The 23,821-nt window shown below is 44.5% G+C and overlaps 1 protein-coding gene and 1 pseudogene across 1 annotated transcript in view; one reads left to right on the forward strand and one right to left on the reverse strand.

The window, feature by feature from the left end:
* Spock1 (SPARC (osteonectin), cwcv and kazal like domains proteoglycan 1) overlaps nucleotides 1–23,821 on the forward strand; it is a 279,458-nt gene that overhangs the window by 121,115 nt on the left and 134,522 nt on the right. The gene's annotated exons all lie outside the window — the stretch shown is intronic.
* On the reverse strand, nucleotides 1,698–8,320 carry LOC131910324 (large ribosomal subunit protein eL29-like; annotated as a pseudogene).

Here is a 23,821-nt window from a genome sequence, read left to right on the forward strand (position 1 = left end):
CTTCACAGTCTCCGTGGCATCACTTTTGTGTGCCACAGAGTAGTGGATGTGGTCAGAATGGCTTCTCTTTGCTGACTTAAAAATTCTTAGTTTACTTTTGGTATGATAGTTGATGCTTATTATAGAAAATATTTTTAAATTATAAAAATAAATAGGAAGGAGGTAGTGGCCACATTATTTAAATTTAAATATTTAAAGTATTTCAGCAAGTTCTGTCTAGCTTTCTAGTTTTTCTTTGCTTGTTTTTTGTTAAGACTTATTTATTTTATGCATACTAGTATTTTGCCTGCATGTATGTGTGTGTGCCCCACATGTGCCCCACATGTGCCCCACATGTGCCTGATGTCCTCAGAGATCAGCAGAGGGCACTGGATCCCTGGAGCTGGAGTATTTATATAGGGATTTATGAGCTGTCATGGGGGTCCTGTGGAAGAGCAGCCAGTGCTGTGAGCAGCTGAGCACCTCTTCAGCCTCTGTTTTGTTTATTGACTTGTTCTTGATAAAACTTATTTAGCAAATGGCCTATATAATATATAAAATTTTGTGTTGATCCTTATACATGAATATGTTATGGTACTATAAACTATGCTTAAAATTTTAATGATTACATAATATGCTATATGAAAATTTCCCTTGAGAGATGGGTCACATTTGTAAACACACACCCTAAGTCTATAAGACTTCCAGAAGAAAAGAATATGGCATTTCTGTCCTTGGGTTTGATTAAGACTCCCTAATTGTGACATAGCAAATGAGATTTTACCCAAATTGAAGATGTCTGATGTTCTGGAGATACTCTTTCAACTTTTTTTAAATGTCCAGCCATGCTGGGAGAAAATAGTTCAAAGGATTTGCTTGGTATATATGTGTAAAAGTACTCTCATTTGTGTTTATATCAGCTTCATTTAGAATCTCACAAACACATACACAACACACACACACACACACACACACACACACACACACACACACACCCCACACACACAGGAGAACTCAAGGTGAACTGATCAACCAACTGTGGCCTAACCGTTATAGTTGATACTACACAGCAACAAACACAAATATAAGCTATTAGTATACCAAATAATAAAAAACTAACCAAATAACAAAAAGGATCAGACTCAAATAAGTATGGAGTGTGTCATCTCCATTTCCTCCCTTCTGGGGCCAAGCTTATTATAAGGGGCACAGACTCCATGTCTGGGGTGACAGAAAGCATACAGTTGCCTGGGGAAGAAGAGACTATGAGAGTGTGAGCGTCCTATAACTCATGGCCACAAGGTAGATCCCTTGGGAAACAGAGGAGTCAGACTCCATCCTGGGATGCCAGAGGCCCCATTCACAACCGAGTCTGCTAGCAATGGAGGATGGTTAGAACAATGTCTTATTGTTCATAGTTTTTTGTATAATCCTCTCTGTGGTATTCTTAAGGAGAATGTTGTCAAGGGGATGGAGCCTGCAGAGGGCTCTGCTGCTAAGGTCTCTGTTGTTGGGGATCATTGGTTCTGATTGGCTGCTTGTGGAGATGAAGGAGGTGGGGTCTCCTCACAGAGGACTGAACACTGATTTTTCTTTTCTAACAGATCTTGCCTCAAGTTTATTTGTAAAAACAGCATAGGGTCCTGATCATCTGCAAATAGTGTGTACATGTGTCACACCAGTCCATCTGTCTTCACATTGGCAGACAGAAACCTTTTCTACAGGGCCTTCACAGGACCCTGGGTCCCTTTGGGAGCCTGAGCTGGAGCTGAGGCCTCTGCCTTGGTTTGAACCTTGGGCTTTGGTTGGCAGAGCCTATGACCCTTGGCCACGTAGCTTCTAATGCACTTCCCAAGCTTGGGGTGAGCAATGAAAGCAAGACGGCTGAGCTTGTGGCTGGGCCCTTTGGCATCTTGGGCTTAACCACCCTGGGCTGCACGAGGGCCTTGACGGCCTCTGCAGGTGCAGTCATCTTTGCATCCTTTGCATTGTTGGCCTGCATCTTCTTCAGGCCTTTCTTGTGCTTCTTGGCAAAGCGCAGTTCCTCAGGAACTTGGGGTCCACCCCTTGGGAGATTCGTATCTTTGTGACCGGGTTTCTTGATGCCACTGCTGTGCCATTTTCAGGGTTGGCTGTGTGGGGTTTGGTTCCTGGACTTGGCCAGGTCTGAATGTGACCAGCAGCTCCTGAAGTGCCTGGGACCGGAAGAGCCTGAGCATTGATTTTTACCTCTCCCTCGCCATTGATTTTCATTTGGAGAATAGAAAATTGAAGCATTTGTTTGGGGCCTTCTAGACAAACCACGTTCTCTGATTCTGCCAGAGTGTTGTGAATGGGGAGACCATGTCAGAATGGGACTTGCAATGTCTAAGTGAACCCTTCAAAGCCTTGGGGAGCTGTGGGAACTCATTTATTTTTAAGTAAGGAGCGAGACGGCCCAACTTCCCAGAGGGCTGGGCCTCTCTAATGTAATGGCCCTTCATCTCCACTTCCTCCCTATCTGGAATAACAACTAATTCTCTGTGCCAGCAAAGAATTTAGATGCTGTCGAGGCTTTTGGTACAGTAGACCAATCTCAGGGCTTTCTCTCTTTTATGTGAACTTGAAAAAAGAATCAAAGTGTTTGAGGTCAGAGAGAAGCACATCACAGGATGTGCCTCAAATACCAAACTCTCAGAGGATATTTGAAAGGATGGGGTTATTTCATCTCAGTTTTGTTTTACAACAAAGCACTGCCTCCTGCTACAGGAGCTTTGAACCGCTTGATTATACATACACATAGCTGTGGAGGCTTGGAAGGCACATGGCCATGTGGAAGGCACCAGGCTCCTGGGTGCCTGCCTGACTTTCTGATGCTTCGCCATCAAGGCCTTGAGAGTTATCATCGAGTCATGGAGACTACCTTCATTACTAGGAAACTGCACTGATGTGGCTTGTGTCCCTTCTGTGAGGGACCACGTGCTGCCTTGGGCTTCATTTTAAGCTCAGAGATCTTCATGGGCCGAGCTTGGGCCCAAGAACTTGGTGGTGTTCCTCTGCTGGCAATGGAACCATCACGGCTAAGTTTGGGTTCACCCTCTTCTACGTCAAACACCTTGATAAACGGAAAAGACTCCACTGTGGCCTAGTTTCGGCAAAGGCATGCAGTTTGTGTTTTTGGAGCTCATGCCAAATACATACCACTGAAGAAGAGGAGAGTGAATGTTCCAAAGCAGCACTGACTGGCTGTACTGTGTGTCAGAAGAACTTTACATGGATGATCTTGGGACCTTCTCATGGCTGTCTGCATTATATCCCCCAGGTGACTACTCAGGTTCCATAAATGATTGTCCCAAATGGACATGGCCAGCAAGAGGCAGATTTCCATCTGTCTGTAGGTTCCTCACCTTCTATTTACTTCACACAGCAGCCTCTGGGGATGTGAGGCTACCCAGGGATGATTTCCAAGGGGGAGTCATTGTTCTCCTGGTCCCTGAGGTCCCATCACGAGGAACCCTGGACCCCTTTCTCCTAGTACCTATCCTTTATCAGGCAATTGGTCTGGTCTCTGGTATTAAACTGATTTCCTCCTTTCTGTGCCCACACCAATCTTTCCAGGTGCCTTCTCCTTTGTGGTTTTTCCAAAAGTATTCCTTTAAAGAACCTGTCACTTAAACATAGAGATACTGAATTAATTTAAACCCTTGAGGTCTTACTACAGAAACACTGTCTATCTGTGCCCAGGATGCAGACATGCTTGCTCTTGGGGTCTTCCCTGGATACAGTTTTACAGCTCAAGCCCACATCCTCCTTCCTCTGTTTTCCTTTATGAAACTGAAGGCATTGGTTGTCTGACCTGGATGACAGGAGCAGTAGAGAGTAGAAAGCAATTCATATTAGAAATGTGAATGATTGCATGGAATCTTCAATCTCTTGAAGCAGGAGACAGCATGTAAGGCAGACACTGCCTTGTGAGGTAACTATTACATTGTAAGGTAGACTCACAAAGATATATTTGTTTTTATTTAAATTCTTTGTTTCTTGAGAATCTCATACAGGAGTACTGTATTTACATCATTTATCCTCCTTTCCTCTCTCCTTCAATTCCTCCCATGCCTCCTCCTCAAATTCATGACTTCTTCAGTTATTATTTACACACACACACACACACACACACACACACACACACGCACACACACACACACACACACCCCACTGAGTTAAATTTAATATTCCATGTATGTATTTGTGTTTAGGGATGGCCACTTTGGTTTGAGTAACCTATCAGGGGGCTCACTTCTAGAGAAAACAGATTCTCCCTTTCTTGGCAGTCAAGGGATGGGGTATTGTAAATTTCCCACATTGTGTCAACTGGTATTGTCATTATGCAGGTCTTGTTTAGGTGACCACAAGGTTGAGCTTTCATGGTTCAGCTTCCTTGCCATACACAGAAGATTCTTGTAGCACGAATCTTAAATGGTCTTATTAACAAAATCAAACCTGAGGCCAGTTATTGGGGTGAATGCTGGAAGATCAGAGAAGCGGAACAAATCACAACTAACCTCACCTGGCCAACTTCTCAGCTGATCTTGTTTCTCCAGACTGGAAGCCTCTGTGTCCTCATCCGAATGAATCTCAGCTGAGCTGCTTCTCGAAAGCCTGAAAGCTTACCCAGCCTAGTTCCTGGTTTTCACTCCTTATATACCTTTCTGCTTTTTGCCTTCACTTCCTGGGATTAAAGGCTCACTTCTTGGGATTAAAGGTGTGTGTCACCATGCCTGACTGTTTCCAATGTGGCCTTGAACTCACAGAGATCCAGACGGATTTCTGCCTCTGGAATGCTAGGATTAAAGGCATGAGTGCTACCATTTTCTAGCCTCTGTATCTAGTGGCTGTTCTGTTCTCTGACTCTGGATAAGTTTATTAGGGTGCACAATATTTTGGAGAACACAATACCACCACAGATTCTCTCTCCCAGGACCCATCCTGGTCCTCACTCTGATCATCTCTCCTCTCTTCCTCCTTGGTTTGTGCTGAGCCTTAGGACTAAGAGTTGTATTGTAGATGTATCAGTTGGAGTTAGACACCCTGCATTCACTTGTTTTTTGCATTTTGACTAGTTGTTTACCTTCGCAATACTCACCATCTGCTGTAGAAGAGATGTCCAGATCTACAAAGATATTTTTAATTACCAAATACAAATTTTCTAGTACAGTATGGCATCCATGCATTGTCCTGCCTTCTTTCCCTTTTTCTTTCTTTCTTTTTTTTTTTTTTTGGTTTTTCGAGACAGGGTTTCTCTGTGTAGCTTTGCGCCTTTCCTGGAACTCACTTGGTAGCCCAGGCTGGCCTTGAACTCACGGAGATCCACCTGGCTCTGCCTCCCGAGTGCTGGGATTAAAGGTGTGCGCCACCACCGCCCGGCCAAAGTGCTTTTTTTTTTTTGGTTCCCTTTTTCTTAAAAGCCATACTTTCAAGGCCACCTGAAACTGGCTGGGAAGGATAGGCTTAGCTGTCACAGGCTCCTAGTAAGTCTCAGAGCTTGGTGAGGCATTTTCTGGGTATGGCCCTCAGGGGCCAGAATGATACCCCATTGTGACCACCTTCTACTTCTAGGCTCCCAGGTCATATTGCCTGCAAAGGTAGGTTTATGTATCCCATTGACTCTGCAGCACTGGTTCCTTGTCATTCTTTTTTTTTTTTTTTTTTTTTTTTTTGAGCTGATTCCTGTCTACGGGACATGAAGAATGTCTTACAGTTGACTTCCTAGGTTGTGCATGTGCCCAGGTGTTAATAGGACCTGCATCTGTGGAGCTGAGATGACTGGTATTTTACAGGACACAGGGTTGTTCAAGGACACCTTCCCAATTCCTGCCTCCATGTCTGATGAAGGCATTCCGTGCATTGCTGCCTCCAATGTAGGGACTCCAGGTGGTGTTTCTGTGTGTCTGTTTACTAAGCCGTGTACCCAGTGGCAAAGCTTTAGAATTGTGTGAGAAAAAACTAGCTGAGGTGGGTGTGCCATTTTGAATAGATAATCACTGGGTATGATTTCCTTGCGGGATCGTGTCTTGCTGATGGCACACAGGTGTGGATCATGCTAACACATCTGTCTCTGCTCATTGTGAAATAAACAAGCTTGCACCCCTGCAGCACACTGAAGTTGTAAAATGCTCATCACCCATCCTGAGGACACAGGTCTTGAGGGCAGATTAGCAATCAGGTAGGCCTGACACATGTGGCCCTCGAAAGTCATGAACAAGAGTTATAAGATTTAAGTTTCCCATTTTTCCGCCTTTCTATTTTAGTTTCCGGAAATGCTTTCATTTTCCTGTATTATCATAAATCTGCTTTGCCTGCTGTTGTTTTGCTGAACTCATCAGGATCCCACTCATAGGCTTTCAGTTTCGACATCTCACACCAGCTGAATTCAAACCGTGAACCATGGGAGACATTCTTTATAGGCATCCAACACTGTAGAGCCCATTCTGGGCACTGACCTTACAGATCCTTGGGCCAGAAAATGGGATGATTTAGACAGACTTTCAAGACTATCTTTAGAAGGACTTGTGTTTTAAATAGAATGTTCTCAAGCTAATGTTCTATCTTCAATGTTCTTCATGGAGAGGGTAGGTGGAGGGAAGGCTCTCTGTGCACAGAGGGACAAGAGAGATGGTGTTAATTAGCTTGCGGACCTTGGTTCCTTTCCAGTGCTCTCTCTTGAGAGATGCTTCTCATAGGTCCACCTTGAACCTGTGTACCTCCGTTATCAGGTGGTAAGAGGACTTCCGGCAGCCTGCCTTGCCTCTGATGCTTTCACATCCATGACCCTTTGCAGTGAGCCATGGGGCTAACTCCAGTGCGTGATGCTGGCCCAATGGGGGTGGGGGGGCTACGGCTTAGTATCCCATGGCCATGAGAAACCCTAAAGTGGAGACAAGGTGGTGGGGCTGCCCTGCCCTCTGGATCTTGATCCCTTTTGTTGGCAGGTACCATGAGTGTGTATGGGGATGGTAAAAGTTAGGGCTTAAAGTCAGGGACCACTTCAGAACACTTTTTATGTGCACTGGTGATGGCAAGGTCAAGGGTATTCATCCATATGCTACTACACTGGAGTTGGCAATGAGGCCTTTCTTCAGCAAACATATGTGGGTCCCTTTCTCTAGATACAATGTGGTATGTCTAGAACTCTGTGGTAAGGGGATATAGTCTACTCTTGTAGATATTAAAGTCTATTAGAACAGACAGTTAGAATGCAACTGAGAATCTAATCATTGGTGATAAGTGTCATGTAGCTTAAGACCCAGGGCTCCGTGCAAGTCGCTTCCACTTGGCTGAACATGGAAAGCCCCTTGACACGGGCAAGAATAGGGGAAAGTGTCCTTGGTAGAGGGAATACAGAGGCAAAGGCCTCTGGGTGAGGAGGGAGGGGACGGGTCCTGCTGTTCTGAAGGAAGTGAGAGTCAGGCAGCCCGTGCTGGTATAAAAGGCAAGGGAAGGTAGAAGCCTGAGGGAAGGCAGAGTCTTCCATGCAGTGCCCTGAAGGCCACAGCCATCAGGCTTGGTTCTTGGCCAAGAACAGTGAGATGGGACAACAGTAACTGTCATCCCTGGAGATGCTCAGGACTACTAAGTTCAATGTGCAGTGTTCTGGATGACATCACTGTTGTCTTCATCTCTGGCTGCTATAACAGAATGCCAGAGACCAAGTGGCTTCTGAACAAAAGATTTTTATTTCTCAGACTCCTAGAGTTGGAGAGATCATGGCAGGTATCATGCATGCCTGGTGTATCTATTTTTCTGGCTTTTAGAGGTTCTCCTTTTGCCGGGCCCTTGTGTGGCAGGAGAAACCACTGATACCTCCCTGGGCTCATTTGTGAAGTCACAAATCTGGAGCTGGAGAGAAGGTTCAGTGGTTAGGAGCACTTGCTCCTCTTACAGGGGACTTGGGTTTAGTTCCCAGTATTCACGTCAGTTAGCTCACAGCCACCTGTTACTCCAGTTTCCTGAGGATCATCTGTGAGCATGGGGAATGCACAGCAAAACACTCATACATATAAAGTATATATATATTAAAAACGATAAGGCCACTAGTCCCAGTCTGGCTCTCTAGACCCAATCACCTCCCAGATACCCACTTTCAAATATCTTAGAATCTGGAATTTGGTTTCAATATACAAATTTTAGTGTCAAGGAATGAAAGCATTCTCTCTCTGTATTCCATTCTAACCCGGGCTCTCCCCAGTTCACGGCCTTACTCATTTCATAACTGTATTCTTTACCTCATATCACTGTCAGCTTTGAAGTCTACTTCCACAGTCTCAGGAAAATGCACCTGGATACAGGTGAGACGCGGGTCCATCCTCGGGTGACTGTTCACTGCTTGCGAGTCTATGAACCAACATAGGCACTTCCTGAAGAAAATGCTGGGACAGACCTAAGGTGTGCAATAAGCATTCTGTTCTAAACAGAAGATATCATATAAAGGGGACAACAGAGCCGGTGCCCACATAACCAACTGGATGTCGAGCACATACCTATAACCCCAGGTCTGGGTTGGGTGGAAACAGGAGAATCTCTGAGGCTTGCTGGCTCCTAGCCTAGCAAAGGAAACATCAACTCCAGATTCAGGGAAAGACCCTGCCCAAAAGGACTAGAGAGAGAATTATAGAGAAGACCCTGATGGCCTCTTGTGGCCTTGACATGCATACCACACACATCTGTATGCATGTATGTATACACACACACAGACATATTAAATAATAAATACTTTTTTAAAAAATCACCATTTTGAACTTGTTGTTCTGCCTTTAAGGCCTACTTGGGCAGAGGCCCTATCTCCCAGGTCCCCAGGGGCAGACACTTCACCTCCTGGAGTCATTTGAGTAAGGTATTGCCACCTCCCAGCTTTGCTGAGGAATGGTTGGGCCCCTGAGGAACCAGGCACCCCTTCCCAGAGTGGCTCTGTCTATAAGGCTCTTGCCTTTGGCTCCCTCAGTACATACCTGTGGCTCTGCTGGTGTAGACTCCTGGGATCTGGGTCAAGGAACACTGATCTAATAGGAATTCTCTGTGGTGGTTCCATGGGGCCTGCAGGGGCTCCTGCACCCCCAGCTAGAATGGGAAGGCATCTCTAATGCCTTCTTAGAGGTCATTTTTCCTTTGTTTTGGATACTAACTCCTGGCTTCTGTTTTCATAGCTGATTCTCCGCATTTCCTTCATGATAGTGCTTGGCTTCTGTTAAAATGTTAATCTATATTATCTTCTTAACCAGGGGTTGCTTGGCCACACTCTTAGCTTTTTCTCTTGATATAAGCAGAGAATGTTCCAGATCTTCAAGTTCAGCTGCCTTAGCAGTTATCATTTCAGACTTTAAATCATGCTGTATAGAGGAGCTAGAAGGAAGCAGACCACTCCCCCAATGCTTGGCTTTCACATTTCGCCAGCCAAATATCCATCATCAATGTTTTCAAGTTCTACCTCCAAGAGGATTAAGACAGAAACACTGGTCAGTCAAGCTCTTTGCCACTTTAGAAGTATGACCTTTCCTCCAGTTTCCAGTAGCTGCTTCTCATTTCTACCTGAACCCTCATCAGAGCAGCCTTTATATCTGAATCCCATGGAAGTTTTGTTCAGGGAGGTTGAGGTTTTGTCTGAGAAGACCTACACTTTCTGCAAAGCTGTCTTCTTTTCTTTTGGCCTCATCAGAATTTCCTCTAATAGTCCATGCCTGGTGATGTGGGCCTTTCCTGGCTCCCAGAACTCTTCTAGCTTCCACCTGTTGTTATGTGGATATTCGGGAGTCTGGTGAGAACCTGTTAAGGTTCTCATGTGGTGGAAATGCTCTCTGTGATCACTTTTACAAAGTTATAATCCCATTCATGAAGATGTGACATCATGATCTAATCACTCCCCTCAAAGGTGTTAGTGGGAGTTAGAGCTGTAATAGATGGTTTAAGGGAGTGCACACATTTACTCTGTAGAGTGTCACTCATACTAAGTTCTACATTGAGTGCATAGTTTCTTCCTTGCTATGTGTGGTGGTTTGAATGAGAATGGCACCCAGAAGCTCATATGTTTGAATGTTTGGCTCCCAGTTAGTAGAACTGTTTGAGAAGGATTAAGAGGTATGGCCTTGTTGGAGGAGGTGTATCACTGGGTGTAGCCTTTGAGGTTTCAAAAGCCCATGCTAAGCTCTGTGTCTCTTTCTCTGCCTGCTGCCTGTGGATTGGAATGTAAAGTTTTCAGCTTCTGCTGTAGTACAATGGCTGCCTGCCATTACATTCCCTGCCATGGTGATAATGGACTAACACTCTGAAGCTGTAAGCAAGCTTAGTTAATGTTTTCTTCTATGAGTTGCCTTGGTCATGGTGTCTCTTCACAGCAATGGAATGGTAGCTAAGTCATTATGCGCCTCTCAATGGCAGAGCCCAAATCCCCTCTGAGTACCAGCTCCATGAGGACACAAGCCACTCACCTCATGTCTCCTGTGCCTGCTTCAGACTTGACACAGGATAGGTGTTTGCCAAATATTTTGTAGGTAAATAGGTCAGTTAAGGGAGAAGCTAGAGATGTAGGGCCAGGATAATTTGCTTAGTTATTGGGATTGGGATTGGGATTGTCGCTGAGTTACAAAATGGTGCTTGAAATGAGGATTACTATGAGGTGGGGACAGGACCACCCCCTTGTGTTTTCTGCGCAGAACTTACCACACTCATGGGCACTCAGAAACAACTCAGAAAATGTTCATGAAAGCCCCCAGGGATCCTGTTGTAGCTATAGTTTTCCTGCCTGGCCCACAGTCAGGACAAATCTCTCTCACCTGCCAGTCCCACAGCTGCTCAGACCCGACCAAATAAACACAGAGACTTATATTGCTTACAAACTGTATGGCCGTGGCAGGCTTCTTGCTAACTGTTTTTACAGCTTAAATTAATCCATTTCCATTAATCTATACCTTGCCACATGGCTCGTGGCTTACCGGCATCTTCACAAGCTGTTTCTCATCGTGGCGGCTGGCAGTGTCTCTCTGACTCAGCCTTCCACTTCCCAGCTTTATTCTCCTCCTTGTCTCGCCTACACTTCCTGCATAGCCAATGGCCAATCAGTGTTTTATTTATTGACTAATCAGCAACACATTTGCCATACAGAACATCCCACAGCATCCTGTCTGTCATATATCAGTCTCATTTTGTTCTCTAGGAAGAGCTTGATTCCAGGGCTCTGCCCTGTCTGACCTGTGACCTACTTCTCTGGGTTCTTGCCTCATTGCTCACTCTATCCCTGTGCGAAGTGATTAGACAAACATAAAGGTCAACTCCCCTCTAGAGCTGTGGGGTGTCATTTATCTCTCAGAGCAGCTGGGTTGTGTTCCTCCTGGTGCTGCAGAATGATCTTTGTACCTGCCTTAAGAAAGGAGGTGTGGAAAGGGACTAACATCGAATGCCCTCCCTTCCAGCTGCCTGTGCCACGCCCTATATGGTTCTGCCTGCTCCTGAGCCCTAGTGAATGCCCAACTTTCCTTCTTAAGGACTGCTCCAACCAGGAGGCTTGTAGACTGCAGACTCTCTTCTTTTTAAGGTTAGGCTCTTCATTCCTTGGCCTATGGAATTCAATTCGCCTTTCTCGCTTTTAAGAACAGGAGTGAATGGAGTTATCTGAGGCCATGTCACCCCGCCCCTATCCCCCACCAGCAGGAATCCTCAGACTGGAGTCAGCAGCATTTTCGTCATTTTCTCTGTTTGGAAAAAAAACCTAGAACAGAGGGCTGGCACATGTGATACTCACCTCTCCAAGGGGCCTTGGGATTGTGGTTCCACTACCCATGTGAACTCAATCTATACCTGCAAACCAAGTAGAATAAGCCTTGGTGAGGGAGTGTTTGCTGTCTTTGCACCTGCTCTCCACTTGAATTGATTTCTTCAGGAACCAATCCCCACCCCCTCAGGTTATGACGGAAAGTGGATTTGCTGCTGGAGTGGCCTTGGTGATGGTCAGTGACCTTTGGAGGTCACTTTGCTTCAGTTAGTTCTCAGAGTGGTAGGTAGTGAAAACTGATCTAGCAGAGGGTAGGGTAATGGAGTAGGGCTCCACGCTGTATACTGTGGCAGTTATCCCGATAAGATCACAATGCCTGTGGGTTGGTAAAATTCGCCAAGAAGAACCACCGTGGAGCAGGTTTCAGGGAACAGCATCTGCTTTATTGCACTAAGCAACCACTTATATAGTGGAAGCCTATCTACTATGATTGCTTAGCACATTGCCTCAGATTAGACTGTGAGCACCCACACCACCGTGGTCTCTATGCAGAAGAAGAACATAAAGGAGACATAGAGAGGGTGGACTCCTGAGCAGGCCAGCTACCAGCTGCTCACACAACTTCAGAATTCAATGTTCTGACTTCTGGGAATACTCAGGAGTATGGTGTGCATGCCTCTTAGAAGCACTGTGCCACATAGACTGACCACCAGATCATGCCTGCATTTTCTCCTACACCAATGCCCTGCTATTGGAGTATAGATTGGTACATTGCTGACCAGCATTTCAGCCTGACTGACCTTTTTGATTCCATCTTGTCAAATCCCTTTCATGGAAGAAAAATCAACTTAAAGATTTGTATGTAAGAATGCTCAGTGTGCTTGATTACAGCATTGAAGAAATAAAAATATTCCCTCTTCAAGTGACCTCTGAATTTTGTAGAATTAGGAGCCTGCCTACTCAACCTCTTTAAGGCAGCACTAATGCCTTTGGCTGACTTTCCAGGAGCAGAGCTAACAGGTTATTGTTTACTTGGTAACTTGTCTGTATTAGTCTGGGTTCTACTCAGAAAAAGCATCCTGACATACAGGTGCAGCATGCTGGCATATGCCTGAGCATCCTGTCTCTCCTTGTGAAACAACTGGGAAAGGGCTGTGTGTGTGTGTGTGTCTGTGTGTGTGTGTGTCTGTGTGTGTGTGTGTGTGTGATGTGTGTGTGTGTGCATGCGTCTGTGAGTGTTCACATACAAGCAGCCAAGAACACCAAGCAAACATGTAGTTGGGGGTTTTTACTCTTCTGGGGGGCCTGCCACCCAGCTCCCAAATAAATCACATAGGGAGGCTTATTCTTAATTATGAATGCCCAGCCTTAGCTTGGATTATTTCTTGCCAGCTTTCCTTAACTTAAATTATCCCATCTACCTTTTGCCTCTGGGTTTTTCCCATTTTCTTAGTTCTGTAAATCTTACTCTTGCTCCATGGCTTGCTGTGTGGCTGGGTGGCTGGCCCCTGGAGTCCTTCTCCTCTGGCTACTTCTTTCTTTTTTTCCTCCCAGTTTTCTCCTTCTATATATTCTTTCTGCCTGCTAGCCCCACCTATCCTTTCTCCATTGGCCATTCAGCTCTTTAAATCAGGTGTTTTAGACAGGCACAGTAACACAGCTTCACAGAGTTAAACAAATGCAACATAAAAAGTAACACACCTTAAAATAATAGTCTACGACACAAACAGCCTTGGTGATGCAGAGGTACCTGAGAAATTCTGTGAGAAGAGTGACATGTGAGCTCCCCCCTAGGAAGGGATGGGGAGTTCCAAAAGAAGGTTAAGTATAAACCAAGGGAGCTAGGTTTAGTTTCAGAAAACTTTAACCAGAAAATTAACTACCAGTGAGGACCACAGAGATAAGAAAACACCCCTGTGAGTCTATATCTTGTTCTTTCCAGCACCAGCTGTGAAGAAAGCTTTGAGAACCAGGGACTCATGGCACAGATGATTGGAGACACTTCCTTCCTGCCCCTCACTTTTGGAGAATGATCCAGTATTGATGGTTTGTGGGTAATAGTGTGCAGCTGCCTGAGCTACTCAAACACCATGTTACAACAAGACTAGATTGTTCTTAAACACGTTGTGTGAGTTCTGCCTTGTGGAATGGGCTTTAAATACAATTAGAAAGTGGTTGGTTATTCACATAACATTTATACCACGATATATCCTGTCATTTCAGTCAGTGTTAAATCTCACAGTTCACAGCTGGGTATGATTGATGATGATGCTTCTTCCTTGGTAGCATGCATAGGACCTTTCATCACTATGAGCCTCCAGATTAGGACCAGCTTGATTTCTCCACATTCTTTCATCCAAGTGTTCAGTTAAGCAGCCCAGGAGTCCAGCTCCCAGAACTGCTCCAGGGTTATAAATAGAATGCCTTCAGAGTAGCATGGTTTATGAAACTTCTTTATCTGAGGATCTTTAGGAAAAAGTTTCTATCTATTTAAGGGAAAAAGACTCACACACACACTGAGGGTCATTCTCTTTTATTCTTCTTCAGCTCTAATTTTCTTCATTCTCTTTATTCCATTCTGCTCCAATTCTCCACAGCTTATATACACATTCAACAGCAAACTTTTTGCATAAAAAAGTTGCAAAGGCTGTATCTGAGGGGAGTGAGTAACCATGGCAACACCCAGCTTCGAGGTCCTTGGTTATGGGCTGTGACCTGAGGCCGAGGGCATAGTGCCTGGTGAGACAAGCTGCTGAGGGATTTTTGTAGGGAGTAGATCTTTATCAGCCAGACTTGGCAAAAGAGGCTGGCATAGTAGTTTAAGTTGCTTTGTGTTACTAACCTTGGTTAGACATCTGTAACTTTCCTTGTGCATATCTGTAAAGTTTTTAACTTATGATCCATTTACAGAGACATTTGGTCTAGTTTGAAATTTCACTGAGGTTTCAAATCAGCTAAATGTATGTAGCTTGTCTTAGACTGGGGAGAAATTGTTTTCTTATGTTAGTCTGAATTCAAGAAACAAAACAGGCTTTAAGTCTTACAGTCCACGTGGAGCAATAGGTCTAGTTATGAAGCATATCCTAGTATATTCTCCATATATCAAAATTATACAGCTTAATGAGAAGTCATCTTTCTGACCATCCACAGATACATGTGCCCACGAGATTGAGATGTAATCATGAGATTAAATATGAACATCACATGAGATTGCACATGACAGTGCAGGTGTTGGGGAGATACCACATCTGTCTCTGCACATGTGAAATCACGGACAGAAGCATCAGTGTTTAGAGTCTGTGGTCCATCAGCCTTGCTTGAATGGAGTTCTCCTCCATCAGAGAATTATTCACCTGATGGGTTGACATCTGAATTGTCACTTGCCATCTGCTGTAATTATGTCATGGCCCAGGACATGCAGTGGTTTCAGCAATAGTATGGTAAACTTTCCATCAAGTTCTAGGGGGTTACCAAGAACAGTGGAAACAGCCTGTAGTGTTTTTCAGGAGTCTGTGGAACCCTACTGGCTAAGAACTTGAAAAGAGGTAGCCCATGCCTGGTATTAGTCTTTTTATGGGGTAGCCCATTATGTCTAGGTGAGGGGTTGTCCCCCTCTTATAGGATAATACCATTTAAACCTCTTTAGCTACATATTTAGGAAGATTCTACAGTGTTAATTTTCCATATAGTATTTCCCAAGGTCTTTGGAGTTGGTGCTCTTCCCCACTTCCCTCCTCTACTCTACCTTTCTACTTCAACCCATTTAAGCATCACCGGGACCCCAAATCCAGGACTGGCTAGGTTCTAGACCCTACAGGAGAACCTAGTGTTAATATTCTCCAAATGGACATGGTAACTGTGCTGGCTGGTTTTATGTCAACTTGACATAAGCTAGAGTCATCAGAGAAGAGGGAGCCTCACTTGAGAAAATGCCTCAATAAGATTGAGCCTATCGGGCATTTTCTTAATTAGTGATTGATGAGGGAGAAGCCAGCCCATGGTGGGTGGTGCCATCTCTGGCTGGTGGTCCTGGGTTCTATAAGAGAGCAAGTCATGTGAGCAGCCAGTAAGCAGCACCCTCCATGGCCTCTGCATCAGCTCCCGCCTCCAGGTTCCTGCCCTGTTTGAGTTCCTGTCCTGACTTCCTTTAGTGATGTACTGTCACCTGGAAATGTGAGATAAACTCTTTCCTCCCCAAATTTGGTCACGGTATTTCATCACAACAATGGTAACCCTAGTGTAAACTATACCCTAAGTACATATCCTTACTATACCCCTAGATCAGGCCATCTCTCAACCTCACCAGAGAGGCTTCTTTTTGTAGTAAGTAGTGATTAATGCAGAGACCCCCCCCAACTGGTCAACATGCAGAGAAGGAGAGACTGTGGCCTGCTCAACCCTGAATGGGACATTCATATCATACTCCTTCCCCCCACAACTTGGGGATCATCATGGAAGAGTTGTAAGAAAGATTGTAAGAGCCTGAGGGAGTAGATATCTGTAATGAAACGTATCAGCCAAACATGGCAGTACAATTGCACACATGAACTCTTAGTGGCTAGGGCTGCATGCATAGGACCAAGACAAGATGAAGCCAGATAAAATTCCAGCATGTGTGGGGGAGACACTCATAAAGTCCCACCCTATCTGAGGAGCTATTTGCAATTGGTAGCTGCTGAGGAGAGACAGTTTTCTTCAGGAATGCAGGCCCTAACCAGTTATCTAGGTTCCAGTAGATGGTCCCACACTCATTCATGCACAGGTAACATTAAATGGACTCAGTGGGTATTAAATTAAAAAAAAAAAAAGAGCACATGAGGTTAGGAGGGAAAAATAAGAATGAGGGATGATGCCGGGCTGTGGTGGCGCACACCTTTAATCCCAGCACTCGGGGGGGGGCAGAGGCAGGTGGATCTCTGTGAGTTCAAGGCCAGCTTGGGCTACAGAGTGATTTCCAGGAAAGGCTCAAAACTACACAGAGAAACCCTGTCTTGAAAAACAAACAAACAAACAAACAAACAAAAAGAACGAGGGATGGGAGAAGGGTAGATTTGATCAAAGCCTATTATAGGTATGTATGAATAGTAAATAAAACATTTAATAATCCTGTCATGTCTCCAATGCCACCTCTCCCTTTGGGTGACTGACTTTCTCCTTGCTAAGGCAGAGTGCATGTAGCCCTACTAGGACAGAGATCATTGTTGCTGGTGACTAGGAAACACACAGGGGCATTCGTTTTTTGTACAGGCTCATCTCATGATAATTAATTGGCCCCAGGAAATGCAAGCCAGTGTTTTCTAAAATTGCAACAGCCAAGCCTAGGGTGGAAATGTGCATGCTTCCACGATCCTGGTGCACACGCCTTTGCTTGGAAACACTTAGCTGGGAGTTGTGTCAGCAGAACCCCTCCCTGATCTCCCTCTCCTGGAGAAGGCAGGTGATGCAAGCATGTGAAGGGAACTCAGTAAAACTGCAAGTCCTGGCCTTGCTCCTTACATTTGCCTCTTAACCTGTTAGTAGATTGCCAAGCGTTCCCTAGGCTTAAAGATGGATGCTATTGGGCCAGTGAGCAATGGAGAGCAAGAAACAGTGGGTAACAGTAACCGTTTCTTTTCTTTCCACAGTTGGGAAGAAATGGATTTTAAAAACACCTTTTCTCTAAGGGAGTAAAGGAAAGGTCAACTCTACATTTTTCTAGTGGCCTTGGTCTTTTTAGATTTTACTTTTTAATTTTTGTTTTATGTGTATGGATGTTTTGCTGCATGTATGTCTGTGAATCATGTGTGTATAGTACCTGTGGAGGCCAGAAGAAGGTATCAGATTTCCTGGAACTGGAGTTACAAATGGTTGTGAGTCACCATGTGACTAAGAATTGAACCCAGGTCCTCTAGAAGAGCAGCCAGTGCTCTTAGCCACTGAGCCATCTCTCCAGCCTTATCTAATATCTTGTTATGCTGTTGACTTCGTAGTTTTTCTTGACCAAGCACAATTTTAGTTGGAGCCTGTAGTGTGTGTGTTGGGGTGGGGGGGTTGGTGATGGGCAGGTAGAGAATGAACATACATGTAATTTTTACATGTTGGCCCTAGTACCCAAGCTTGCGAACCAGTTGATTTTTATGTGACAACTGTGCTATTCTCTGCTTCACAGAGCCCTGTGACCACTGGCCATGATCTGTCACTCTCTTAAAGGCAGATGACTCCAACTGGTTGTTTACAGAAGACTGGTGGCATTTATATGATTTGTCAATCTGCTAATCTTCTTTACCCAGTTGGGAAATACTGAGAATGTGTCAGGCTAGAGGTTGCTGCTCTGACCACGGTCCCAGGACAAATAGATTTGATTTGCAAGTCTAAAAAGCCATGATTCAAATAATGTCCCAATGAACCACCAGAGGTTATAGTCAGGCATCCTTTTGTTCCTGCCATTTGTGCCCCCAAACAGTACAGCTTACACTGTCATAGTACTTACTACATAGCCTAGGAAAGTCTCTAACTCACAATCCTCCTGCCTCGGCACCCTGAGTATTAGGAATACAAACATCAGCCACTGTGCCTAGCTAGACTAATAGTCCTTTTCTTAACACGCACACAAATTGTTTTAAAGCTCGTGGTCTATGTGCCTCTAGTGTTTTGAAATATATATAAAACAAAATCAGAAAGGTAGCACCTCTTCTGGGCTAATCCTGTTCATAGTAACTAAGTTGCACTAACAATTGTTCTGAGCAGAGGTGGTAGAGACTGCAAATCTGCCTTTATCTTACAGTTTCTTGCTCAGTGTCTGGCACACTCTTATGCATGTTGAAAAAGTAGACTGTCTCTGGATTCCTGTGCTGAAGGCTTGTGCCTTCAGTTTTGAGAGCTTATCTTTAAAAGAGTCAAAATACTAAGGTGAAGGCTCAATCCGATAGGGTGGTCCACCTCATGGTTTCCCCTTATGCCCAGGCAATGGGCACCCCACCATCCTTCCTACTCTGGGAGATTTTCTTTCTATTTTGACAACTTGGGATTTTAAAAACATTTCCAGAAATAAGAACAAGCCAGGTAAGGGTGAGCACAGTTTAAGAGTTCTCTAAATGCATTTCTCTTTTAGGCTTTAGGTCAATTAGGCTAGCACTATGTGATTGGTAGTAAGAGAAGAAACAATGGAAAGATACAGAGAGCTGCAAAGCATGACTTCTACTTCAGTGTCCTCTGCCCGGCCTCTTCTGCCTTGTTGAGTATGTACTATGGGTTTGATTTGTCTTCTTGTTCATCTTCAGTTTGCTTGAGGAAGCACAGTTTGACTGCTGTTTTCAGAACTTCTAGTCCAAGCTGTTGACTCCTCTCATCTACAAAGAATGGCTGCATCCTCAGCTGCCTTGGCCGTCCTGAAGCCCAGGTGAAGGGCAGGTCTTTCAAAAACACCCACATTGAAATGAGTCAGTTTGTAAACAGGCCATGAACTTTAAGAACTTTAAGTTTTTGCTTTTGGAATAGTAGATTCCCAGGCACATAGCTTTTGGCTGGACCTGATTCTACTCTATGATTTTTAAAGTAAGTGTACTTATGTATTTGAAAGCACTTGGCTCTCCGACTTGGGGCTGGCTTGGAGTGTGGTTCTTTGCTTGATCTGGACCCTGCTCACCCTTCTGTCATGCCCAATCTTGATCTGAGATGCTTTGTGAACCTCACCCTTCTCATCTAGACCAGGGTGGGATGGAGCCACACAAGACCTTCCAGATAAACCAGAGGCTACCTCCCACCTCAATGCTGGGTGGGCTCAGGGGGATGGTCTGGGTCCTTCCCATCGCTCATTTCTGCTTTGCCTACAGAGTCTCCCTGGCTCCTTCTCCCTAGCAGATTCCCTATATTCTACCACAGTTTTCTCCCTCTAGGAGCTTTTGTGAGGAGTAAATGGGAAAGTTCACAAAAAGTGCCTAAAGCAATGACTATAGCCTGACCGGAGCTCATCACAGGCTAGGCTACTTACTACCAACAGAGGGTCCTATCCATATCAGTAGTGGTGTGTTGTTGTAAGCCCTCCACAAATATTTAGCAGCCATTCTCATTATCACATTCCTGTCCTTTTATATTTTCAGCTTTCATAAACAGTTTGTATTTATGCCATTGAATACCTTGTATCACTGGGTACTGCCTTGCCCAGAGACGTACTATTTTCTGTAGCCCTGTTGCCTCATTAATAAAACTGTACTTGTTTGCACAGGATCCTGTATCTGGAACCTTCTTCACTTGTAAACAGGGCCTTGTAAGCCCATGCATGCTGGGATGGAGAACCCTCACGTGGGAACCTGTCTCTTTCACTGGGACAGCTTTCATAAATGACACAAGCCATTATGCTGTTCCTGTGTAATTTTATGACACAGGATAATGACTGAAATAACCTTAACAAGCGAGAAATCACAGCATCATTGTACACGACAGATTATTCCAATGGTTAACATGTTTTCATTTCAATTAACATTCATTATTTTGTCTCTGGTTCAAAATAGCCACCATGTCAACGATCTGGGGATCTCCCATCCCTGCTTTAGAACCAATTAGTTTTGATTTTGAAAACAAATTCAATTTTATTCTTGAATGGGCAGTTTGATATTAACATGAGAATAGAATGCATGCAGTCCTTTGAAGACAGCAAACCAATACTGTTATTACTGGGGAAAGATTGTCCATTGATGGATTCTCACACCTCCAGGCTGACAGGCCCATCTTAGACAGGCAACCAGAGAACAAAGACAAGCCAGGAAATAAGGTCTGTTGATGGGGACAGATTATGTAAGCCTTGTTTTTTCCGCCTGTGAATGGGTCCTAATGGTGGCTACCCCCAGAGAGTTGCTGTGAGAAGAAGCAGGGAGATACATTTGCACCTCTAGACTGGTCTATGGTAGTTACTCAAAGCAAATGGATTGGCCTGGCTGTCATTTATTCTTTGGAGTTGCTTTACCCCTTCACCAGCTGTTCACATACAGAGGGAAGCAGTTCTACCCACAGACACTCAAATGCGGTAGGATAGAGTAACAGGAAAGCCCCTCCTTGGTGGCTGAAAGAAAAGAAGTCAACATTTCTACTGTGTGTACTTATATCAGCCACCCATTCCCAGGCCTCCCTCCCTCTTGCCTTTAAAATATTTTGACAGAAATTGCTGAATTTCAAACAGCAGGATTATGTTGGTAAATTTATTCTTACAGATATGTTTCTTGTTGAGAAAATGATTGTCCTGCCAGGTTGTGCTGTGGGCCCTGACCATGGCACCACTCTGCAACAGCAAATGAATTGCTAGGTCACAGCTGATGTCATCAGACTCCCTCGGCATCACCTTGCTGCAGGTGTGTGATGGGGGAGGCAGGTGGCTGAGCCAAAAGCAGGAGGAGCGGGAAGCACCAGTGTCGGCAGCCAAAAGTTAAAGGTGACATTTCTTGGAACCTGGACAGGATCAACCTGTTGTTGCCTTGTAAGTGTGTGATTGTATCCATGGCCACTGAATTGTTCTTATACATATAATGAGTATGGATAGGCAATTTGCTAGTGCATTTTATAGAAGTCTTCTGATTGGTGTTCCAAAGAACATTTCAGAGCAAAATAAATTTAACACGATGGCCACATGTGGTGCAGTGTCACCCTCAGAATCTGTTAGAAGATGTGGCTGTTGTTTGAAGGCAGCCCATTAGCATCTTCTGATGGAGTACACTCTTTATATTTCTGCTCTGGTCTACATTTCTTTATCAATTAATTAAAAGACTGTGTATAACATATGATGAAAGAAAAACTGGCCAGCCTTCCTCTCAGAGGCAGGTGGAGGAAGAAGAATTGATAAGGGTTGTTTTCTTTAAAAAAAAAAAAAAAGACAGATAAAATAAGTCACTGTCCTTCTGGAGTATCCTAAGGAAGACAGACACAGAAGAGCCACTTTGTGCTGTGGTTAATGTCACCACTGGGTCTGATCAAGATGCGGTGTTGGAAAAAACACTGCTATGATCAACAACTTGGTATGCTAGTCACGGGGTTGGGAAAGGCTCATAAGGGGCAATGGATTGAAAGCTTGAGCCAGAATAGGCATCTGTTGTGAAGATAGGAAGCCATTGCCAAACTCAAATTTGAATGGTACATAGAATAGACATGGATACGACCAGTAGCTGGCTGGACATAGACTCAGTAGGCCCCAGTGGGGAAGGTGGTATGGGTAGGAAAGAAGGAATGTGCATGGTGACTCTCGAGCTTCCACCCTGGTATGCATGTGCTCTTTTGGAATAAATGGAGACTTCACTATTTGGTCAGGTAGAGTCAAGGAGCTTGTTTGGGAACTCTGACATGGAAGTGATTACAAGCCAATGGAAGGCATGTACAGTGCCGCTGTCTGCAAAGGGGCCCCAGGAGGCTTCCTGGTGGGTTAATATATGAGCTAGCCTTTGAAGTGGGGGATTGGTGTGGGGGAGACATACAGGCAGGTGTGAAGATATGTTAGAGAGGAGAGTGATGCATGATGACACAGAGGCCATCATTGAGGGCTCTAGGAAGCAGCTGAGTGTGGGTAGAACAAAAACTGGTGCACACATGTACACATGTACACATATGGGTTGGCGACTGGATCAAGATAATAGTGAGACTATTAAGACAGGCTGTAGTAATTTGTCACCAAACTCAGAGTCTGTAGTGTGGCCAGAGAGACAGGAAAGTGAGGGTCTCATGCATGAGACTCACATGATCAGATATGTAGTTAAGAACCATTCCTGTACTTCAGAAACATAAATGCTGGGAAATTCGGTAGACTTACAGCAGAAAACTTGAGGAAAGCGGTTTAATAGACAGAGCAGGAGCTCTGGTGACAGTTGCTCTGCCTGGCTGTCTACAGGGGCTTAGAGGCTGGGGTCTTCTTTGCCATGTCGTCAACAGCGGGAGCTGAGGCTACCCTGTCAGTCTTACCAGGCAGAGATGAGTCAGCTCTGTGGCCAAGGAAAGGCTGACTGGACCTACCTCCGGACCAAATTGCTGTGTCACCGTGTTGATGAATGTCTGTGACACTGGGCACAGCATTTCCATCAAGACTGCTTCATCGGTTTCACTCTTCATTGACTTAGAAATTGAAATATTGGAGTTAGAATTCTTAGTCACTTGCTTTGACTGAGCTGGTTATTATTTTATGATTTGTACTGGATTGGAGGAATCAAATACATCCACAGGCATCAGGGAAGTTAAGTCCCATTGGCTTACATCTGGTGGCACAGAGCTTTCCAGGCTCGGCTTCTTGATAGATGTCCCAGGTTGAGTGCCATTTCTGTCGAGCTCCTACCTGGGATGGAATAAGGAAAACCCAGGACTGCTCTCCTGTAACAGGTGTTCCAGAGTCTTTGGAACCAGCAGCAAAATGGAACGGTGAAGGCTTTGTACTAAAAATCTCCCCAACATCTGAGGCAAGGCCTAGGGTGCTTCTACCTAGACGTGATCCATGACCACCCACCCCTGGGCATGGCAAGCATTCTCTTCTACAGGTAGAGAGCCAGGACAAGTCTTCAGAGAAGCTGTTCTTATGTAACTGAGCCCTTCCAATGACAGTGCAGATCCCCGGTGGGAGATTCATTGGATCATTGCCAAGGTTTCCCGGGAAAATAGCTATGATGCAAATGCCATATGCCTGTGTGACATTACAAATTGCTTTCCGGCTACATTTCTAATTCTTCGTTTATATGGCAAAGTTACTTATTGAATTAGATTTTAAAAGTATTTTTCTTTTACTTTGGAGATTGTAATATAGTTATATCATTTCCCCCTTCTCTTTCTTCCCTCCAAATCCTTCCATATACTCCTCCTTGCTCTCTTTCAAATTAATGGCCTCTCTTTTTATTGATGGCCATATTTACATATGTTGTTACACACACAATATATATTTATATATATTATATATATATATATATATATATATATATTCCTAAATATAACCTGCTTAGTCTGTATAATAGAAAACTGCAACCAACCAAAATGTAGAGTTGTGGAGTCCATTATCAATGAATGCACTCACAAAACACTCCTGCACCTAAGGCTTGGGAGCATTGCAGAACAGGGGTGGAAAGATTATAATGGCCAAAGGATCAGTGAGTTTCCCGTGAGTCTGTG

Source organism: Peromyscus eremicus, chromosome 5 (assembly GCF_949786415.1).
Source record: "Peromyscus eremicus chromosome 5, PerEre_H2_v1, whole genome shotgun sequence".
Taxonomy (NCBI): Eukaryota; Metazoa; Chordata; class Mammalia; order Rodentia; family Cricetidae; genus Peromyscus; species Peromyscus eremicus.